Source organism: Siphateles boraxobius, unplaced genomic scaffold, assembly GCF_051911475.1.
Source record: "Siphateles boraxobius isolate OS27281-9 unplaced genomic scaffold, OSU_SipBor_1 16, whole genome shotgun sequence".
In the NCBI taxonomy this organism is placed as follows: domain Eukaryota; kingdom Metazoa; phylum Chordata; class Actinopteri; order Cypriniformes; family Leuciscidae; genus Siphateles; species Siphateles boraxobius.
The window spans coordinates 5,995,708-6,013,646 of NW_027508766.1; the positions used below are offsets into that span (position 1 = coordinate 5,995,708).

Sequence of the window (17,939 nt, forward strand, 5' to 3'; positions counted from 1 at the left end):
TTCTCAATTCATGACTCCTTTAATGACCAAACGTTTCTTTATATAAGTTAACTATGCTGTTGCAGATGAAATATAATGTGGATAACATTGAATAAATATATTTCCGTTAGGTTAGATACTGATTATTAATCACTCAAACCCCTTAATCTAAACCTCTCTGCTTAACCATCGTTCTTGCACATCCAGCATGTATGTAGTTTTAATCACTTTTTATGAGAGGCTGCTCATTGCTGGATGTAATCTGGGCTTAATGGTGGAGGTTGAGGGTCCAACCACACCCTTACCCTACCCATAAGCATATCCAGTAGCAGTCTTTGCTATCTCTTTGATGTCACTCGAAAGGGGCCTCGCAACAGAAGGGGCTTCCATCCGCTAGCTCCAGTTAGACTGTCTGCTTCATATCTACCAACATCTTGTGATGGTCCCCCAACAGACATTCTGACTAGAAGTAACTTTGTAACTACATGTCAATTTATTCTAAAGCCTGTTTTATGCTTCTGCGTCGAATCGACGGCGTACCCCCGCAGACCCCTCTGCGTCGCCGCGAACCCCTCCGCCGTAGCTCGACGTGCACCTCCAAAAAATTGTAACTACGCGTCGAGGCGACGCAGACCACAAGGGCTGTGATTGGTCAGATGCACCACGATGCAACTCAACCTGACGCAGAACCATAAAACGGCAACGACGCCGTAGGAGTGACGGCGTAGCTACGCCGTGGAGTTGACGCAGAAGCATAATGAGGCCTTAACCCTAACCCTACCAGTCTACTAATACTCTTCTAACACTCAAATGAAAGTTAGTAGATATGTCGGTGCAACGCTACTTATAGTCAACAGAAAAAAGGGACCATCAAAATAAAATGAAACGATAAAATCATCCCTGTGGTCCACCATGCTGCAAGAAAAACTGTCCGCACTTGATGTCAATTGAACACAACGTTATGAGATCGCTGGATAAGGATAAACTTGTCAGAGCTTTTGCTCCAACTGTTGTTTGAAACAGGCCTCTGAATTGCAAAGGTTGTCTCTGACTATATCCCTCCACCCATTAGATCCACAGAGGGGGAGCTGGATGTCTGCTGGTTCTGCAGTGAGCACCACTTGCTTTTTATTCGCATTTGTATGTTTTATCGAATCCTCGTCCAATGTGCAATGGGTTGTGCGCAATATTAGCCATTAGAGTGTGCGTGGATCTGCACTTCGGATTCTAACCGGAAAAAGTAGACATCCGGGTATCTTTGGAATAGACCTACTCATTTCAACATACTACGATTTGGGGCACACTAATTCTAATTTAGAAATACTATTTAGGACGGATAGTAGCGAATTTGGACGCAGTAATAGTGATTCATTAGTTGATTGATTAGTCCCCACCTGTGCCTTGTTTTTCTCCTCACCTTCTGTTGTTCATTGTCTGGTTACTGGTTAGTTATATTGTGGTTTTCTTTTTTTCTGGTTCTCCTGCATGTTTCGTTTTTTGAGTTATGGTTAATAAATATACTTCTGCGATTAGATCCTGCCTCTACTCTTCCTTGCTGCAACCACTGCTGACAGCAACAGTGACACATGTCAGGGAGGCAAGGAACAGGGAGTAAAGTACAAGGAGTAAGACAACAGTAAATGCGAAGAATACTTACAGACAATAGTATCACAAGGTATACAGAGTAAAAACAGGATTGAAAGTTATATGGTAATAATATAATATGGTACTACAACACACCCTATTCGATTTCTATCCGCCATGGGGTTCCTGGCCTAAAAACAATACATACAATTTTACACGTAATAATATAAAGACAATAACATGACAGCTGTTTATCAGTTTGTTTGTTTGTCTGTCAGTTAGCAGGTACAAAGTGAACTAAACTGCTTTTAGGATTGTACCCCTGAAAACTGGGCTCCCTGCTGAGGAGCACAATGTTGCCCGAAAGCTTTCAAAGCCCACCTCTGCCGGGACTCAAACCCCTGCTTTTGTGCTGTCAGTCAAGTAACTTCCACCAGTGCACCTGCCCATGTTCACTTTCTTCTCAGCATGCATGTCTGTACAACATCACTTTAACAACCAAGAGAGATAGCTTGCTGATATGTCTAGCTGTAATATAAATTGTAAGGAGAGAAGAGCATGTTTTTCACAGCTGTTGTGATCCTTACATGATGCACTGAAACATCAGTCAGTGCTGCATAATGCTCATCTGCTCTTTCTGCGTAAATATTAAACTTTTTTACCATTAGAGTGCATATTGGCCATGACCACGCAGATGCGGAGTAAAATGTAACGACGAGTGACGGTGTTGACAGCAGCTTGAGGAGGGTTCAAATGAACCGACTCGTTTATGAGCATCAGGAGATCACATGCAGCTGTTTTGACTGATGGTGATATCTTTTATAAATTGTTCACTGTTTCGATGTAAAATATTTAGAATATACTTGTTCAGGGATCAAATTCATGATTTATATGTTAAATATCTTTAAGCTGTGAAGTGATCCTGTCCAGTGTCCAGTAATTGATTTAATACTTCAAATGAATATCACACTGTATTAGGTTGCAATGATAGTAAAGAAGTTTATATTACAGTAATGCTACTTCATTCGCCACCCAGGGATGGATTCCTTTAAAAGCATTAAATGTAACAGTATGTATGGTATTATTATGTAAAGTTCATGTTAATGCTGATGATAATGTTTTAATCCATTCCAACAGCGCATGTGTGAGTGACTTGAGCACTAGAAAACTAAGTCTGTGTCGTGCGTTTTTCGCCACTCACGACAAAAGGAGTATACTTTGAAAAGCTAGTGGACTAAACTGTGTGCAAGACAGAGAGAAATGCAGAGAATGAAGTATACCTGGGCCTAATCAACTTAGTTATTGCATTCAAAGGAAACTTGTCATGGAAGTGACTCATGCAGGTTGTACATGATCAGTCACAATGATGCTTTTGCAACTCTAGAGCTTCTCAATGAATAATTAATAAATAAATAATTATGAAGTTAAATCTTTTTTACAGACGTGACTCTGCAAGAACTTAAGTATAGTTATAAGGAGGCTAAGAATAGCTAACAAGACTAAAGCCGGGGACACACTTAACGACCGTTCGATTATGAATGTAATTTGATACTTACGACGGATCAAGCCTAAACACAGCGATCAGTTCAGTCGGTGTTCACAGTCGGTGTTTAAAATCTGCTCCTGTCGTTGCAGGTCTGTGACTGTAAGTGTGTTAAGTTTAGTCTTAGAATGTTTCTGCAAGTCATTACAGTAAGTGTGTCCCCAGCATTTTTGATGACACAAAATCATTGTCTGGGACATCATGAGCTTCTGAGGAGCTTTATGTTTCATATGGGGTCTTAACTTTTTCCAATGCCAGGCAATTGAAAGCTTAATATTTTTCTGACACGGATCTGTCCTTTTGTCTATTTGGCTGTGTTTTGGAACTAACTGTGGTTTTATTAACGGTTTCCAATGGTGACAACACTCTTTCCCGAGCCGCTTCCTGTTGGGTAACGTTTCTTTGACAGTTGTTTACAGAGTAATGCTCAGACACTATTTTATATGCTCATCCACAATACATCATGAAACAATATGAATTGACAAAAGTTGAAGGTTCAAATTAGACTTTGACAAAGCTCACAAGCAACTTGCATAAAAAATAATAACATACTTGCACACATAATTCATATAATTCACAATCAATAACATATAAGAGTATCCATAAGACAAAGGGAAAAATCTTTCAAATCTAGTTTGAAACGTAAAACTGGAAAAAAAGTGAATCTAAAAATAAGCAGTCTGAATAAATCTGCCTCCTGACTATTGCTCAGTGAGTCAGATTTGATGAACATTTATTTTATAATTGTCAAAATTCAGCACAGAAATGTTTGTCCATAAAACTGACACTGTACTTTCACTTCCTGAGAATGTTAAAGCCTCTTGTTGTGGCAACGTTTGACATGATTTTCGCATATCTAGATTTGATATAGTCAATTCAAGTCAAGTAAGGTCAAAATATTCTATAGCACATTTCAAAGCAACAGAGTTGCACTAAAGTGCTGTACAATAAAACATTGTGCATATAAAAAAGAAAGCATAAAGAGAAAACATGCAGCATAAAAATTATAACATTATATATTATAACATAACATATATAACATTAAACAAAATTCAATAAAAAAAATAAAAACCTATAAACTAACCTAATCTAATCAAAAGACAGAGAGAACAAATAAGATTTAAGACCCAATATAAACCTGGCTAATGAAGGAGCAGACCTCACATTTAAGGGCAGATTGTTCCAAAGTTTAGGTGCTGCAGAAGAGAAGGCTCGACCACCCTTAGTTTTACAGTGAAAACGTGGGACAGTTAAGAGAAGCTGATAACCAGACCCTTGTTCTTTGGGGAGAGTAAGGAATCAGAAGATCACAATATATTTTGGTGCAACGCCAGATAAAGCCTTGTAGACAAAAAGAGCAATTTTAAAATCAATTCTGAACTTTACAGGAAGCCAATGTAAAGTCTCTAAAATGGGAGAAATGTGATTTCACTTTTTTTGTGCCTGTAAGAAGTCTCGTAGTCTTGTATAATATACAATATCTATTTATTTTTTAGAGCATCTTGTTTTATTAGTTCAGTCATTATTTATTTTTTACATGGATGTTTATTTGTAGCATTTTACCATGGAAACAAAACTAAATGTATTGTAGAAGAACCTCAACAAAACTAAAGAGCAATATCTGAGTAACAAAGAGAAGCTACTTTTTCATTGAAACTGTCTGATGGCTTTAATAACCCATAACTGAGGCCTTTAGCTGAACTTTCCCATATTGAATCAGCACACTAAACCCTAACACAAAACCTGTAGAGACAGACATATAGGCAAAGTTTGACAATAGCCACTTGGCTCAGAGTTTCGAGCACGTCAATCAGACTCAACAGAGAGGAGGAGAAAAAAGATAGGATGTTTTCTCATCCACACCATAGCCAGCTCGATTTTGTGGCATGGAACCCGTGAGAATTATTTCCACATATCAAAAAGCCAATAAATCTCTCACAAATTTAGCAGTTGGTGGGTGAATGAGTTTCTCAGCCAGCGGCTACCTATTGGATTCAAAGGGCTGATTCGCTATGATGTAACTGAATATGAGCTCATTATGAGTCAGACAGACAGAGGATTGAGAAGAGAAGTGTCTATATGCTTCAGTAGGCTTGAAGACAAAGTGCTTGCACACATACACTCACACACATTTGACAGTAATCATTTTTGAGTCTCCCCCTTCTCTCATCTGTTGCTATTCAGACAGCAGTAAAAGCTGTGCCAGTGTCCCCAGTGAGACCTCCAGAAAAACTCTCTGAAGTCTAAGCGGGAAAAAAACAATGGAGATTCACAGCATTCTCTCCCTACAATGACAGTGAATGTTTGAGGAATGGTTCATTTGTCCCTGTCTGATCAGTGTTTGGGTTATTATAAAATGCCACACAAATTGTGCAATATGTTAACTTCCAGAATGTTCTTTATCGCTTGGCTGTAAATCAGAGTATTCCAACCCTATTTGTTATATTCTCCTGAGACCAATTTACTTGTGTCTGCTGCAGAGAACATTTGGTTTTTAAATGTTTGTGTATTTAATTTGGCCATTAGAATTTCCTCCAAACTTCCTTCTTAAGACATCTGACAACAACAATAATGTTATATTTTATACGTGTGTGTGTGTGTAAATATACTGTTATACTGTATAATGTGTGTAGATATATACACACATATAGAAAAGAAAACGGAATATATTTTTACAGATATATTGACATATATGGCCGATATTCTTAATTCTATTAAATATGTATTATGATTATGTAATATTATGAATATAATAAAGTCAGTAATATTAAGTCAGAAAATGTATCAATAACTGAATTCTGCTAAAAATAATTCACAGTAATGCATAAATATATTTAGTTTTCTTTTCTTAAAAACAAACTGAAAGAAATCATGACATTAATGTATTATTTTCTAATTTATTTCTATTGAATGTATTTCTAATATTTTACAGTTGTAAGAAAACTAAGTTTTAATCTTAAAGTTTCGTGGAACCTTAGGTACCCCTGTTGGGAATCACCACTAAAACATCCCTAAAAATCAGTTCTCTGTATATAAGAACTTCATGTTGAAATACCCACGGATGCGGTCCTAGATTTCATTTACAGTAACAATGTAATTTGCCCATCACTTGACAGTGAGAGTCACTTCATGCAGGGTGTAGAGTGAAAGACACACTCCCACGAGTCAAAGTCACTCAACTCCCCTTCAACCACAGAGCCATCCTCCTCTCATCATTTCCTTCTTGTCTCTGGCATATCTGCCTCTCAGCTCCATTAGTCACAGTGCTGAGAGCGCAGTCGGCCCCTGCACCTGTCCTCTCTGTTCTCACTCACACACCCGAGGGAACTGTTATTGCCTTGGGAAGAGTTGTCTGCTCGACTGCTCTCTCTTCATCTTCTCATCACACACTGACACACTCACGCGTGTACAGAGAAAGTCAGGTCTGCTACGCCTGTCCTACGCCCATCTCATGCAAAATCAGTACTATTTTTTGGGAAAAATCGAGAGCAATGAAAAAAAAATCTTTTTCAGACATCAATCATTCACATATGGACAGAATAAATGTCTGTTTCCTCTGATTTGTAGCATGTATAAAAAGACAACCTCAAGACACCCAGGTGCTCCATTACCTTCATCTCCTTCAAACATCAATTTATGTGAAGTCACAGTCAGTTTAATGTATTTGAAACTGACCCCTTTTATGACCAATAATGTTGTGTCACATGTGTGCCTTTCATTCAAATGGGGTGTTTTTTTCTCTTCATTTTATAAGTGAACATATACAGTTGAGTCTCTCACACGGTCAAAAATAAACTGTTTTTTTTGCAAAATAACTACAAATCTGATTTGTCACTCAATAGTAGATGATGATGATGATGATGATGATGATGATGATGATGATGATGATGATGATGATGATGATGATGATGATGATGGGACAATATCTTCTAACCCTCTTCTTTGATGTATCATGCTTTGTCTGACTTCAAGTTGAATTCAACTGCCATGGTTTACATTTATTTTGCTTAGAGTCAACAAATGAGTCATACAATTATGTATTTATGAGAGCAAACCTTTTTTGAAGTTTTAAAGAATGACTGAACTGTGAATCCTCCAGCTCTGGTTCAGTAAAAAACATAAAAAACTGATCAAAAGCTTTTTAATGGATTCTAACACATGCATAAAATATAAAAATATGGCATAAATCTCACATGCGATATTTAGAGCTTGATCTTCTTAGCATAAGATTAGTTACTAATTACCTTATTATGTTTATCATTTTAAAGTTTCCCCATGCAACACATTCAAGTCAAACTCAATTTACTTGTTATTAAACACCAATTACCAGTTAAGAGCCTCATTTGTGCATTTCAAACTGAACATTAGAAACACTCAAATTCATTTTTTATCTCACATGTGGGCCTTCTCTTTGTCTCCCAGTACTACCATGAAAACTTAATATTTTAGCCAGAAAAAGGGGAAATTTTATTGTGTGGGTGGAGTTTATCACATTCACGATCTCAGCATGACACTCGCCAGAGATTAAAGATTGCATATCTGAAGTAACAGTCTCCTGAGTGAAGAACAAATATCTGTCTTCCAACTGGACACTGAAGAACTCAAAACTAGGTGATCTAGATTTGAGCAACTCTGACAAGGGTCAAAATATTATGGCAAAGCGACTGGGTCAGAGTATCTCTGAAATGGCAAGGCTTGTCGGTTGCTCTGGGTCAGCAGTCGTAAGAATTTACCAACAGTAGCCTTTCATGTGGACGTAAATTTGACATGTGCCGCCTGCCTAAACATTGTTGCAGGCCAGGTACACCCCTTCATGACAATATTCATCAAGCCTCTTTCAGCAGGATAATGCACCGGCCACACTGCACACATTGTAAAAGAACGGTTTGAGGAACATGATGAAGAGTTCAAGGTGTTACCCTGGCCTCCAGGTTCCCCAGATCTCAATTTAATTGAGCATCTGTGGGCTGTGCTGGACCAACAAGTCCAATCCACGACTTCACCTCACAACCTACAGGACTTGAAGGATCTGCTGCCAAAGTCTTGGTGCCAGATACCACAGGACATCTCGGCATTTTTATGAAAGACCAAAAGCATATTAGGCTGGTGGCCATAAAGTGTTGGCTCATTTGTGTACATAGTTGAGGCAAATTGTTTACAATAAAGAATTATTATTTTTTTCCTTGTGTCATCAAACAGGACCTAAAAAGCCTTTCAAATTAAAGAAGGATAAAATTCCCAAAATAATAATGGATGCAAAGTGCAGATTTCCATACAGGTCAGCTTTTCATACTCACAGGAGAAGAAAGTGATTATCTGCTGCTGCAGACTTACAGTTTGTCTTTGAAAGATTTGTAAACATGAAGCAATCAAAGGCAATGCTGGCATGCAAATATGAAGCCTATTATCCTGTAGAACAATTTAACAAATGACTTTACATATCTAATCTCACACAAAAAATGTCTTTGCTTGCCACAGGCTATGGTACAGCATGAATAAAACATTATCTTTCTCTTTTTACTGAAAAGAAAAGAGCAAAGAATCTGAAAAAAGAAACCTTTAATAAATCCTTCAGGCTAAACATACCATTATTGCCTCGGTTAAAGCGTACACTGCTTAGTTAGGTTAAGCCATACCTCAATTTATCTACTCTAATACACAATGTTGCAAATTCTAAGGCAAATTATTCATGAATAAACCCTCTACATTGCATTTTCTCTTGTTAAAAGTGCTTTCCTAAATACAAGAAGTTCACCCAGAAGTTCATCCAGATTGAGTACATTTTGAGTCATGGAAAGTTATTTTCTTCCCTCATAGAGAAATGTATGCAATAATGCCATGTCCCGAGGTTTCCAATCTGCTAACGGCTAAATTTGGTTGACTAAACTGTCTACAACTTTAATTCTGTTTGAATTCAAAGAAAGAGGAAATGAAAAGAGAACGTGGGGATTTCACAAGGGTAAATTTACTATTTCTCTCTGTGAAAATGTAATCGGACACATGACAGCTATTAAATAAATGCAGGTTCAAGGAGCCTGAAAACTAGTGGGATTAAGGGGTTTTCCTATGAGCTTGTAGAATGATAATGTGCTACAAGTGAATCTGATGGACATGTGATTGTCATCAGGTGAAACCAGTCGATGTAGAAAGAAAGGCAGTGAATTCCACATCATTAACTTTTAAAACTTGTTTAAATTCTTTCTCAGTTCAATCTGCCGGACAGTCTACCAATAATGAGTTCAAATATGGCCTTTGCAAATGTGACACTGACACATCCAACGTCAGTGAAATACCGTGCTCAGCTGTCAAGTCACTGGCATTAGATTTTGGATCTCAGGAGTTTTTTCCGAGAATATGTCCCCAAATGTTAAAGTATTATGAAAATGAATGGCAGGTAATATTGTGGTGTTTGTTTTGAAACAGCGAAAATTGCAGGTTAGTGAAGAACCACTTTTTAAAAAAATAATTAAACACTATGTTGTCAAAGTTAGTATTGTGGCTTTATGTATGATCAGATACTTGCATGTGTCATTATATATAACATTTTTGCTAAATCAAGTTCAAATTGAGTTTTTTCACCAGCGAATGTCGGAATGTTGTGTTTTGCTAGTCATTAACAGTTGCATCTGAGGCAGTAAGTTCATCACTTTTTATCAACTCAGGTGGAACTACTGAATGAGGTCTTGCAAAAGGTTTGAGGATCTGCTGGAGTTACGATGTTTAGTCACAAGCTCTAGTATAAAGCTATTTAGAATAAAGCTCTATTCAAGCTCTGGTATAATATATAGGGAAAAAAAACTTTACTCACAGGTATTTTTTTCAGAACTGTAATGTTACAGAAGGAACACATGAACAGAAACTCTAAAATACTAATTCTGTTCAGACTGAACCGATTTATTTATTTTTCCGTTTTTAAGCCCTGTTCTAAACACTGACAAAAGTTACATTAGTTCTGAAAAAAAAAGGTTGTGTTGCCTAATCAGATAACCCCTTAGATTTTAGTTAATCCTCTTAAACTGTTCAATGCTATCTTGGCCAGTGTTATTTCTAAGCCAGGACCATAAGTTTCTAAGCCAAAGTCGTTTCCTTCTGGATAGCTGCATGCAAGTGGGAAGAGGTTCGAGGCATGCAAATAATATAACAAAGAGCGATTTGAGCAGCCAATAAAGACTGAAAGATAATGTGTGTCATCCAGAATCACACTATAGAGATTCAGTGAGCTGTCTGATAGATACTCCTAGACATTCCTTGCGTGAAAGGCATTTCACATGAGATCTATATTTGTTTGCTGAGCTTCAGGACTGCTAAGCTGTGTTAGGAAATTTCCAGACTTCATCTAATGTGACGCTTGGGTCATGTGTTCAATTCCTAGATAACACACACAGAGTGATAAAATGTACAGCTTGGATAAAAACATCAGTCAAATGTATAAACATAAGTATTTTGTCTTCAAAATGACTTGTGGTCACAGATCACATAGATCTAGTTTTCCAGTGGGACGTGTCTTTGGCAATAAACGTATTAAACATACATGAACACTGTATTCATCCCCTGACCTCAATTCTGTTTTCAAAACACGTACGCATTTTGAACAAAGATGTAAATTATTAAAGATGCACTGCATCACAGTTCTAGGTCATTAAATACAAAAGGTTGTTTGTTATTACAGTTCAAATGGGAGAAATTCATTGCAGGGGGAGCTGGGGGCTGTGATAACCCATCAATAACATGGGCATAACGCAGCCTGTACAAAAGCGCTGAGTCAGTTAGTCATCAAAGCAGCCTTTCCTTGGAAAACAAACATCCTCAGAGGAAGGTCACTTGGCCCCATTTTTAAGAGCAGAGCAGCTAGCATGTAGGTGCTTCCCCCCTACCCACACACACACACAAAACCAAACACTTTGTTTCACAGTGTCAATGCAGTGTAAATTTAAAGCCTTCCTATTTATTTTCCTTTGACACAGGGTTGGTCAAATCACTGTGTAGACACTCTACTCTTTTTAAGCATCTTTGTGCTGATGTGATCTGCTGCAGAGTGTGTTTGTGCCAACACTACTAATACAAAAGCTTTGCTGTCAGAGACAGACACATAAATCTTTTTCACGAGAAGATAAATTGACTTTATTGTATAAAGGCTGTGGGCCAAAGTGAACACTGCATTTTTTTTGTAAAAACACTGTTAGTGATAAAAGGGCACATGCTTTCAGCAGAAGAATTAAGGAAACATACTGTAGAAAAACACAGAAATGTTACTTCAGGTAACTTCAAGTACAGGCCTTGGGATTAAAAAGCTAAGAACATGGCACCTCCCTTCTAAAAAGACAAACACCTTATAAGAAAGAGAAACTTGCTTTCCTGGTTTGCTTTCCTTGATCACAGTGTATCACATTGCGCTGAAGCACCAGCTGGTCATTTGACATCCAAGTACCTCATTCTGCTTGCATTAAATCTGAAGCACGCTCATAGGTTATTCATACAAATATACCATGTCTCTTTAACTTCCATGAAGCTTACCACAGGAATGTTCAACCTGAGAACAACAGGAACATGTCTGAAGGAAGAAGAGGGTAAAGATGAGAGTTGCTCTAAATTAGTGCTTCTCACTGGTTTTGCTTTAGGAACCAATGGCAATCAAGTGGCAATCTAACATCAAATGTTTTTATCATACATGAGTAACAAAAAATTTATTCTTTCTTAATTTTATGTATATATTTATTAATATACATTTTATATATATATATATATATATATACACATACATATACACAGTATACATATAATATATATTTCTATAATAATTTGTATTTGTTACAAATTCTATTTAAAATAAATGCTGTTCTTTTGAACTTTCTATTCATCAAAGAATCATGAAAAATTTGCAACATGATTTCCACAAAAAACTGTTTTCAAAATTGGTAATAATAATAATTGTTTCTTGAGCATCAAATCAGATCATATTAGAATGATTTCTGAAGGATCATGTTGAGTAATGAAGTGGGTTGCTAAACTTTATTTTTGATCAAATAAAATCATAAATCTTACCAACCTCAAAGTTGAAGAGTAGTTTAAATGTTTATTTATATAATTGGCCCCGAATAAAACATTATTATTTATCATTAAGGATGTTGGTATGTTGGTTATTTGTCTAACTTCAAGGGACAGGATTTGCAACAAAACAACAACATGATCAAGTTATCCAAATGATGTACTACTGTATGGTTAGTTGCATCTTATTATTTGCATTCAGCATTGTTTTTGTTGTTGTTCTTTTTTGTTCTTTTTTGTAAAACTCTTTTTAGGTCATGATTTGAGAGAAGCACTGCTATATACGTAGACCAAATGAAGGGCTTAATGACAAGTTCTGACTCGTTACATAATGCATCATCGTTAGATTGACTGAGCGGCATTGCATTGCATCAGTTGGCAGCGCACCAAAGCCTGGCAGACTCCATGATAATCCTCCTGGATTTCTCTCAACCAGCTGAAGCATGCATCACAAGTATGTCTGCCTACTACAAAAATTAAATGGATAGATACTTCATTAAAGGGTTAGTTCACCCAAAAATGAAAATTATGTCATTAATGACCCTCATGTCGCTCCAAGCCCGTAAGACCTCCGTTCATCTTCGGAACACAGTTTAAGATATTTTAGATTTAGTCCGAGAGTTTTCTGTCCCTCCATTGAAAATCTATGTACGGTATACTGTCCTTGTCCAGAAAGACAATAAAGACATCAAAGTAGTCCACGTGACCTCAGGGGGTTAGTTAGAATTTTTGTGAGAATACTAGAATACGAGAACACTTTTTGTGCGCAAAAACAAACATAAATAACTGACTTTATTTCAACTATTCTTTTCCTTCTCTTTGGGCCTCTAGTCAGTTAGCGTAGTGTAATTGCGTAGAGCTACGTCACACGTAGGCTCACTATTGGCCGACGCTGGTCATGTGGGTGATGCGTATGACGTACAACAACAGAAGCGCTGCGCTGTTACACTAGTGAACTGACTCGAGGCATGAGACATGAATAGTTGAAATAAAGTCGTTATTTTTGTTTTTTTGCGTACAAAAAGTGTTCTCGTCGTTTGATAAACTTAAGATTGATGCCACTGTAGTCACTTGGACTATTTTAACTATTGTGGCGAGGGACGGCCGAGGGACGTGAGAGGACGGCGCGAGGCCGGTGGTGCGATTGCTAATGAGCAACACCTGTATAGCACACCGGTCTCGCATCTCTCACGGAGGAGCGGAAGCATAAAGGGGGAGCGACGACATTAATGATCGAGAGAGGAACAGGCCTGATTTTAGTTGTTCTGGTTTTTGTATTTGTGTTTTATTTTAGCCAGCAGTCGTCCGCGAGGGGCTGCTGGCCGTTATGTTTATTTTGAGTAAGCCAGCAGTCGTCCGCGAGGGGCTGCTGGCGGTATTTTAGTTTGTTTATTTTATTTTAAATAAAGTTTGTTAAATGTTCGCCGGTTCCCGCCTCCTTCTTCCCTGAACATTGTTACACTGGTGCCGAACCCCGGGAAGAGGGAGGAACGCGCTGTCAGAGAGTCCTCGCCGCTGTGTGGAATCCGCGGTGCCATCGAGCATGGTGCGCGAGTCGCCGCCGCTCGCCGTGGGCCGGAGCCTGCTGCCATCCGCCGGGCAGGGGAGGAGCAGGGAGCGGGGGACTCGCGGCCATGGACGCTCGAGGCGGTACACTGGAGTGAGTTGCCGGGGGGACGGCCGAGCTCGCTGCCGGCCGCCTGGGAGTTGGAGGGGCGGCTGCCGTCCGGGAGGGAGCGGGGGAGTCGCCGCCGCTCGCCGTGGGCCGGAGCCTGCTGCCGTCCACCAGCAAAGGGGAGGAGCAGGGAGCGGGGGACTCCTGCCGTCTGCCCTAGATCCCAAGGAGCCGTCGCCGTCCACCGGGCGGCGGAGGAGTGTCGAGCCGTCCATCGAGGGCTACCCAGCGTCATCGCCAGGCACCGCGGAGGAGATCGCCCAGCTGGTGGAGGACCATGATGGCAGCGCGTTGTGGGAACCGGACCATGTTTTTTTTTTTTTCCTCTCTCCCCTCTCTCGATCTGTCGCTCCTCATGCTTCCGTCTCCGTTTCCCTCGGCTTGTCGGTCCATACCCCCCAGGGATCGCCGCCGCCGGGGGGGAGTAGGCACAGGCTCGTGGGTGCCCCCCCGGCCTGTGAGGGGCGATGGGGGTATGTGGCGAGGGACGGCCGAGGGACGTGAGAGGACGGCGCGAGGCCGGTGGTGCGATTGCTAATGAGCAACACCTGTATAGCACACCGGTCTCGCATCTCTCACGGAGGAGCGGAAGCATAAAGGGGGAGCGACGACATTAATGATCTAGAGAGGAACAGGCCTGATTTTAGTTGTTCTGGTTTTTGTATTTGTGTTTTATTTTAGCCAGCAGTCGTCCGCGAGGGGCTGCTGGCCGTTATGTTTATTTTGAGTAAGCCAGCAGTCGTCCGCGAGGGGCTGCTGGCGGTATTTTAGTTTGTTTATTTTATTTTAAATAAAGTTTGTTAAATGTTCGCCGGTTCCCGCCTCCTTCTTCCCTGAACATTGTTACAACTATGTCTTTAATAACTTTGAGGCCGGCAAGTTCAATCCCTGAAGAAGCTTATGGAGGAGTGATCCAGCTCTGAGATTTCATCAAAAATATCTTAATTCGTGTTCCGAAGATGAACGAAGGTCTTACGGGTTGGAACAACATGAGGGTGAGTAAATACTGACAGAATTTTCATTTTTGGGTGAACTATCCCTTTAAATAAAGCTTTCTGAGTATTTTTCATCATTTATAAAATTGCTGATGCTCATTGGTAATGTGATAAAATCTGCTATTAGGTTTTGTTATATGTTTTGTATGTTGTACGTTGTGTCATAATTTCAAATTTTTAATTAGTATCTCAATTACTACTTTTGATATCATGAGATTTTATGTAATAATTATGATAATAATAATTATAATGATAATAATTATTTTGTTCTTGTGGCAGAAATGAGCTTCCATATTTGTGTCAAAATAGATATGAAGTCCTGACTCCTGACCAAAATGAAACAAATTCTCACATACATGCACAATCTTGATTCATGTGAAATACAGAACTGTTCAACATGAGAGGTAATAAGTAAAACATCACTAGTTAAACTAACATATGCCTATATACCACAGAGGTATTATCAATGATGCAACGTTGCCTGAAAATGATTTCTCCTTTGAAGACACCGTTTCAAAGGATGCATTTGGGCATAAAAGCTTTTCCTGTTGCCATAGCAATGCAGTCAGCCGCATGACATCAAATAAATGCTTTTGACGTTAGCTACTGGTGACCTAGAAAAACCTACTGAATACGAGGTCCCACAGGGCATCAAAACCAATAACTCACGGAAGAAAAAAAAACACTCAAACAAACACAACTGAGGGGAACGAAAAACAAACAAACATGAATATTCTATTTTTAAGAAACAGTTTGAGATTTGTCAAAAAGTATATTAAACATTCTATCATAGACGTTGGATGAACGTCCAACAGACCAAATATTGTATGTGGTGGTGATGGCGCAGTGGATAAGACACATGCCTTTGATGTGAGAGACCCAGGTTCGAATCCACTGTGAGACACCATTGTGTCCCTGAGCAAGACACTTAACCCCTAAGTTGCTCCAGAGGCGTGCGACCTCCGGCATATATAGCAATTGTAAGTCGCTTTGGATAAAAGCTTCAGCTAAATGAATAAATGTAAATGTATGACGTATTAAACTATAACCCTACTATATATATATATATCCCTCTTTAAAACACATTATGAAGTTAACGTTTGTTTCTACACGTTCCAAATTCCCTGTCATACAGTGAACTGTCTGTTGCTGAGTTTGCTCAGCTCATTATGCTGGTGGTCACTACTGTATTATTCCGACTGTGTATGGATGTGTTCAAAATATAAAGATTGGTCCAGTGAATCAGACACCTCCCCTCAAAACTCCTAAACAATGATTCAAATTCCAGAGCTCCAGCCGTGCTGCCCTCCCACTGTCATGGGACACCAACCAAAATTAACAACCTCTGGCAGCTAGTCAATCATCAGTCAAATGCTCAGGATACACTAATGCAACACAAATTGTCCATCGCTTCTGATGCACTTGCTATGACCATTGTGCATGTGATTCTTGGTAGCACTTTGTTTTACAGTCCTGTTTCGCATGAACATGCTACTTAGGCCACTTAGTAATACCACTAATTAGTGGTACTAACCCTGAACCTACCCCTAAACCTTATGTAGTTACCTTACACTATTCAGTACTTTTGTAGGCAAGTACACTGTAAAAAGTGCACGTAAAGTAAAATAAAGTCCAACCTTAAATTCATTTTAAAAAGCCATATGCACCAACAACATACATTGTCCGGTCTGTTATGCATTTAGCAACAAACAGGCTAAGTCAACCAATAAACTGCTGAAAATATTCCTATTCCACAACAATTTTTTCATACACTACTAATTCTAAAACACTAAATATATTTAGGAAATTTCAAACTTGCAATCCTGCTGCTATGATGTCACCAGAGATCACACATAATCACAGATGTGCTAATAAAACAGACCACCAGCATATTGCACTAATGACATTGCTTTTATACAACAGTACAATAAACACAAAGCTAATATTTAATAACTTACATTTTAGACAAAATATTGCCTGTTACTTTGTCTATTTGTGCTCCACCGATGAAAATAGCTCTAAAGAGGGGCACATGAAAATTTGCGGATTAGGCAAATTAACCACCGAGCAAGCAATGCAAAAAAAGTTCCTGAATAAATCTGTGTTTTTGAATGAATAATTTGGGGCAATGACCCACTGGCTGTGTCCAAAATCGCCCCCTATACCCTTTAAATAGGGTACTATTTAAGGGGAAAGCCTTTTGAAGTTGTGTCCGAAACCATAGTGAACATTAGTGCACTCATTCAATCCAGCAGTGCACTGCAATAACGAGTGTACAACCGATGTAAGCTCAACGGCTACAGAATACCCATAATGCACTGTGAGAGTCACGTGCCGAATGAATTCCCACGTCTGACCAGAAGATGGTGCCCACAGCTGCTGGTCCAAAGTGGCTACAGCGTAATATCATACATACAGGTATAAATTCCTTTTTGATTGATTATTAAATTGTTTAATGTTGGACTCTTAAAGCATCACACAGCCAATGAAATTCAAGGACCAGAACTAACTGTTGTAAAAGCACACAGCTAAATCATTTAAAATCCATGTTGTCTATAATATCAAGTCAAAATGTTTGATTCCTGCACTCACATGAGGTGAATATAAGGTCACCGTGAACTACAAGGCCAAAGACAATCATTCTTAAGACATTCTTTTTTTTAACAAATCAGCCATGATCTGCCTTCATCCCTATAGCAAACAGATGATGCGTTAAAGCAGAGAAGGTGGATGAGAGATCTTAAAACGTAAGTTTGCAGAGAACAAAAGCACTGCAAAAAAATCAATTTGGTTTTTGGCACGTTGTAACTGCATTAATCCTTAAAGCTCATCTCATTGGAGTTAAGCCTTCTGCACTGATCTCATGTGTGGACTGACTCTGGTGCACAGTCCCATGGAGAAAGCCATTGTTCGACACGCATATGTTAGCATAATATTAGGCCTTGATCCTCCTGTGTGTCTGTGGGCAAGTTGGATTCTCCCAGGTTTCATTAGCCAGAAAAAGCATGCCTGGTGCCTAAAACTTTACTGAATACAATATGATCTCCAACTGTGAGTATCCTCAGGACTCAAAGAGAGTTGCCTCAATGAGCAACTGTTCGTCCGCTGCATAGCCCTG

The 17,939-nt window shown here is 39.1% G+C and overlaps 1 protein-coding gene and 1 long non-coding RNA gene across 2 annotated transcripts in view; both read right to left on the bottom strand.

The window, feature by feature from the left end:
• Window positions 1–17,939, bottom strand: part of rasgef1ba (RasGEF domain family, member 1Ba) — an 80,541-nt gene that overhangs the window by 31,216 nt on the left and 31,386 nt on the right. The gene's annotated exons all lie outside the window — the stretch shown is intronic.
• LOC143738941 (uncharacterized) lies at window positions 13,495–14,327 on the bottom strand. Its single transcript, XR_013204091.1, has 2 exons — window positions 13,808–14,327; window positions 13,495–13,776 (listed from the first exon to the last, which is right to left on the bottom strand). It is a non-coding gene; the product is annotated as an uncharacterized LOC143738941 (long non-coding RNA).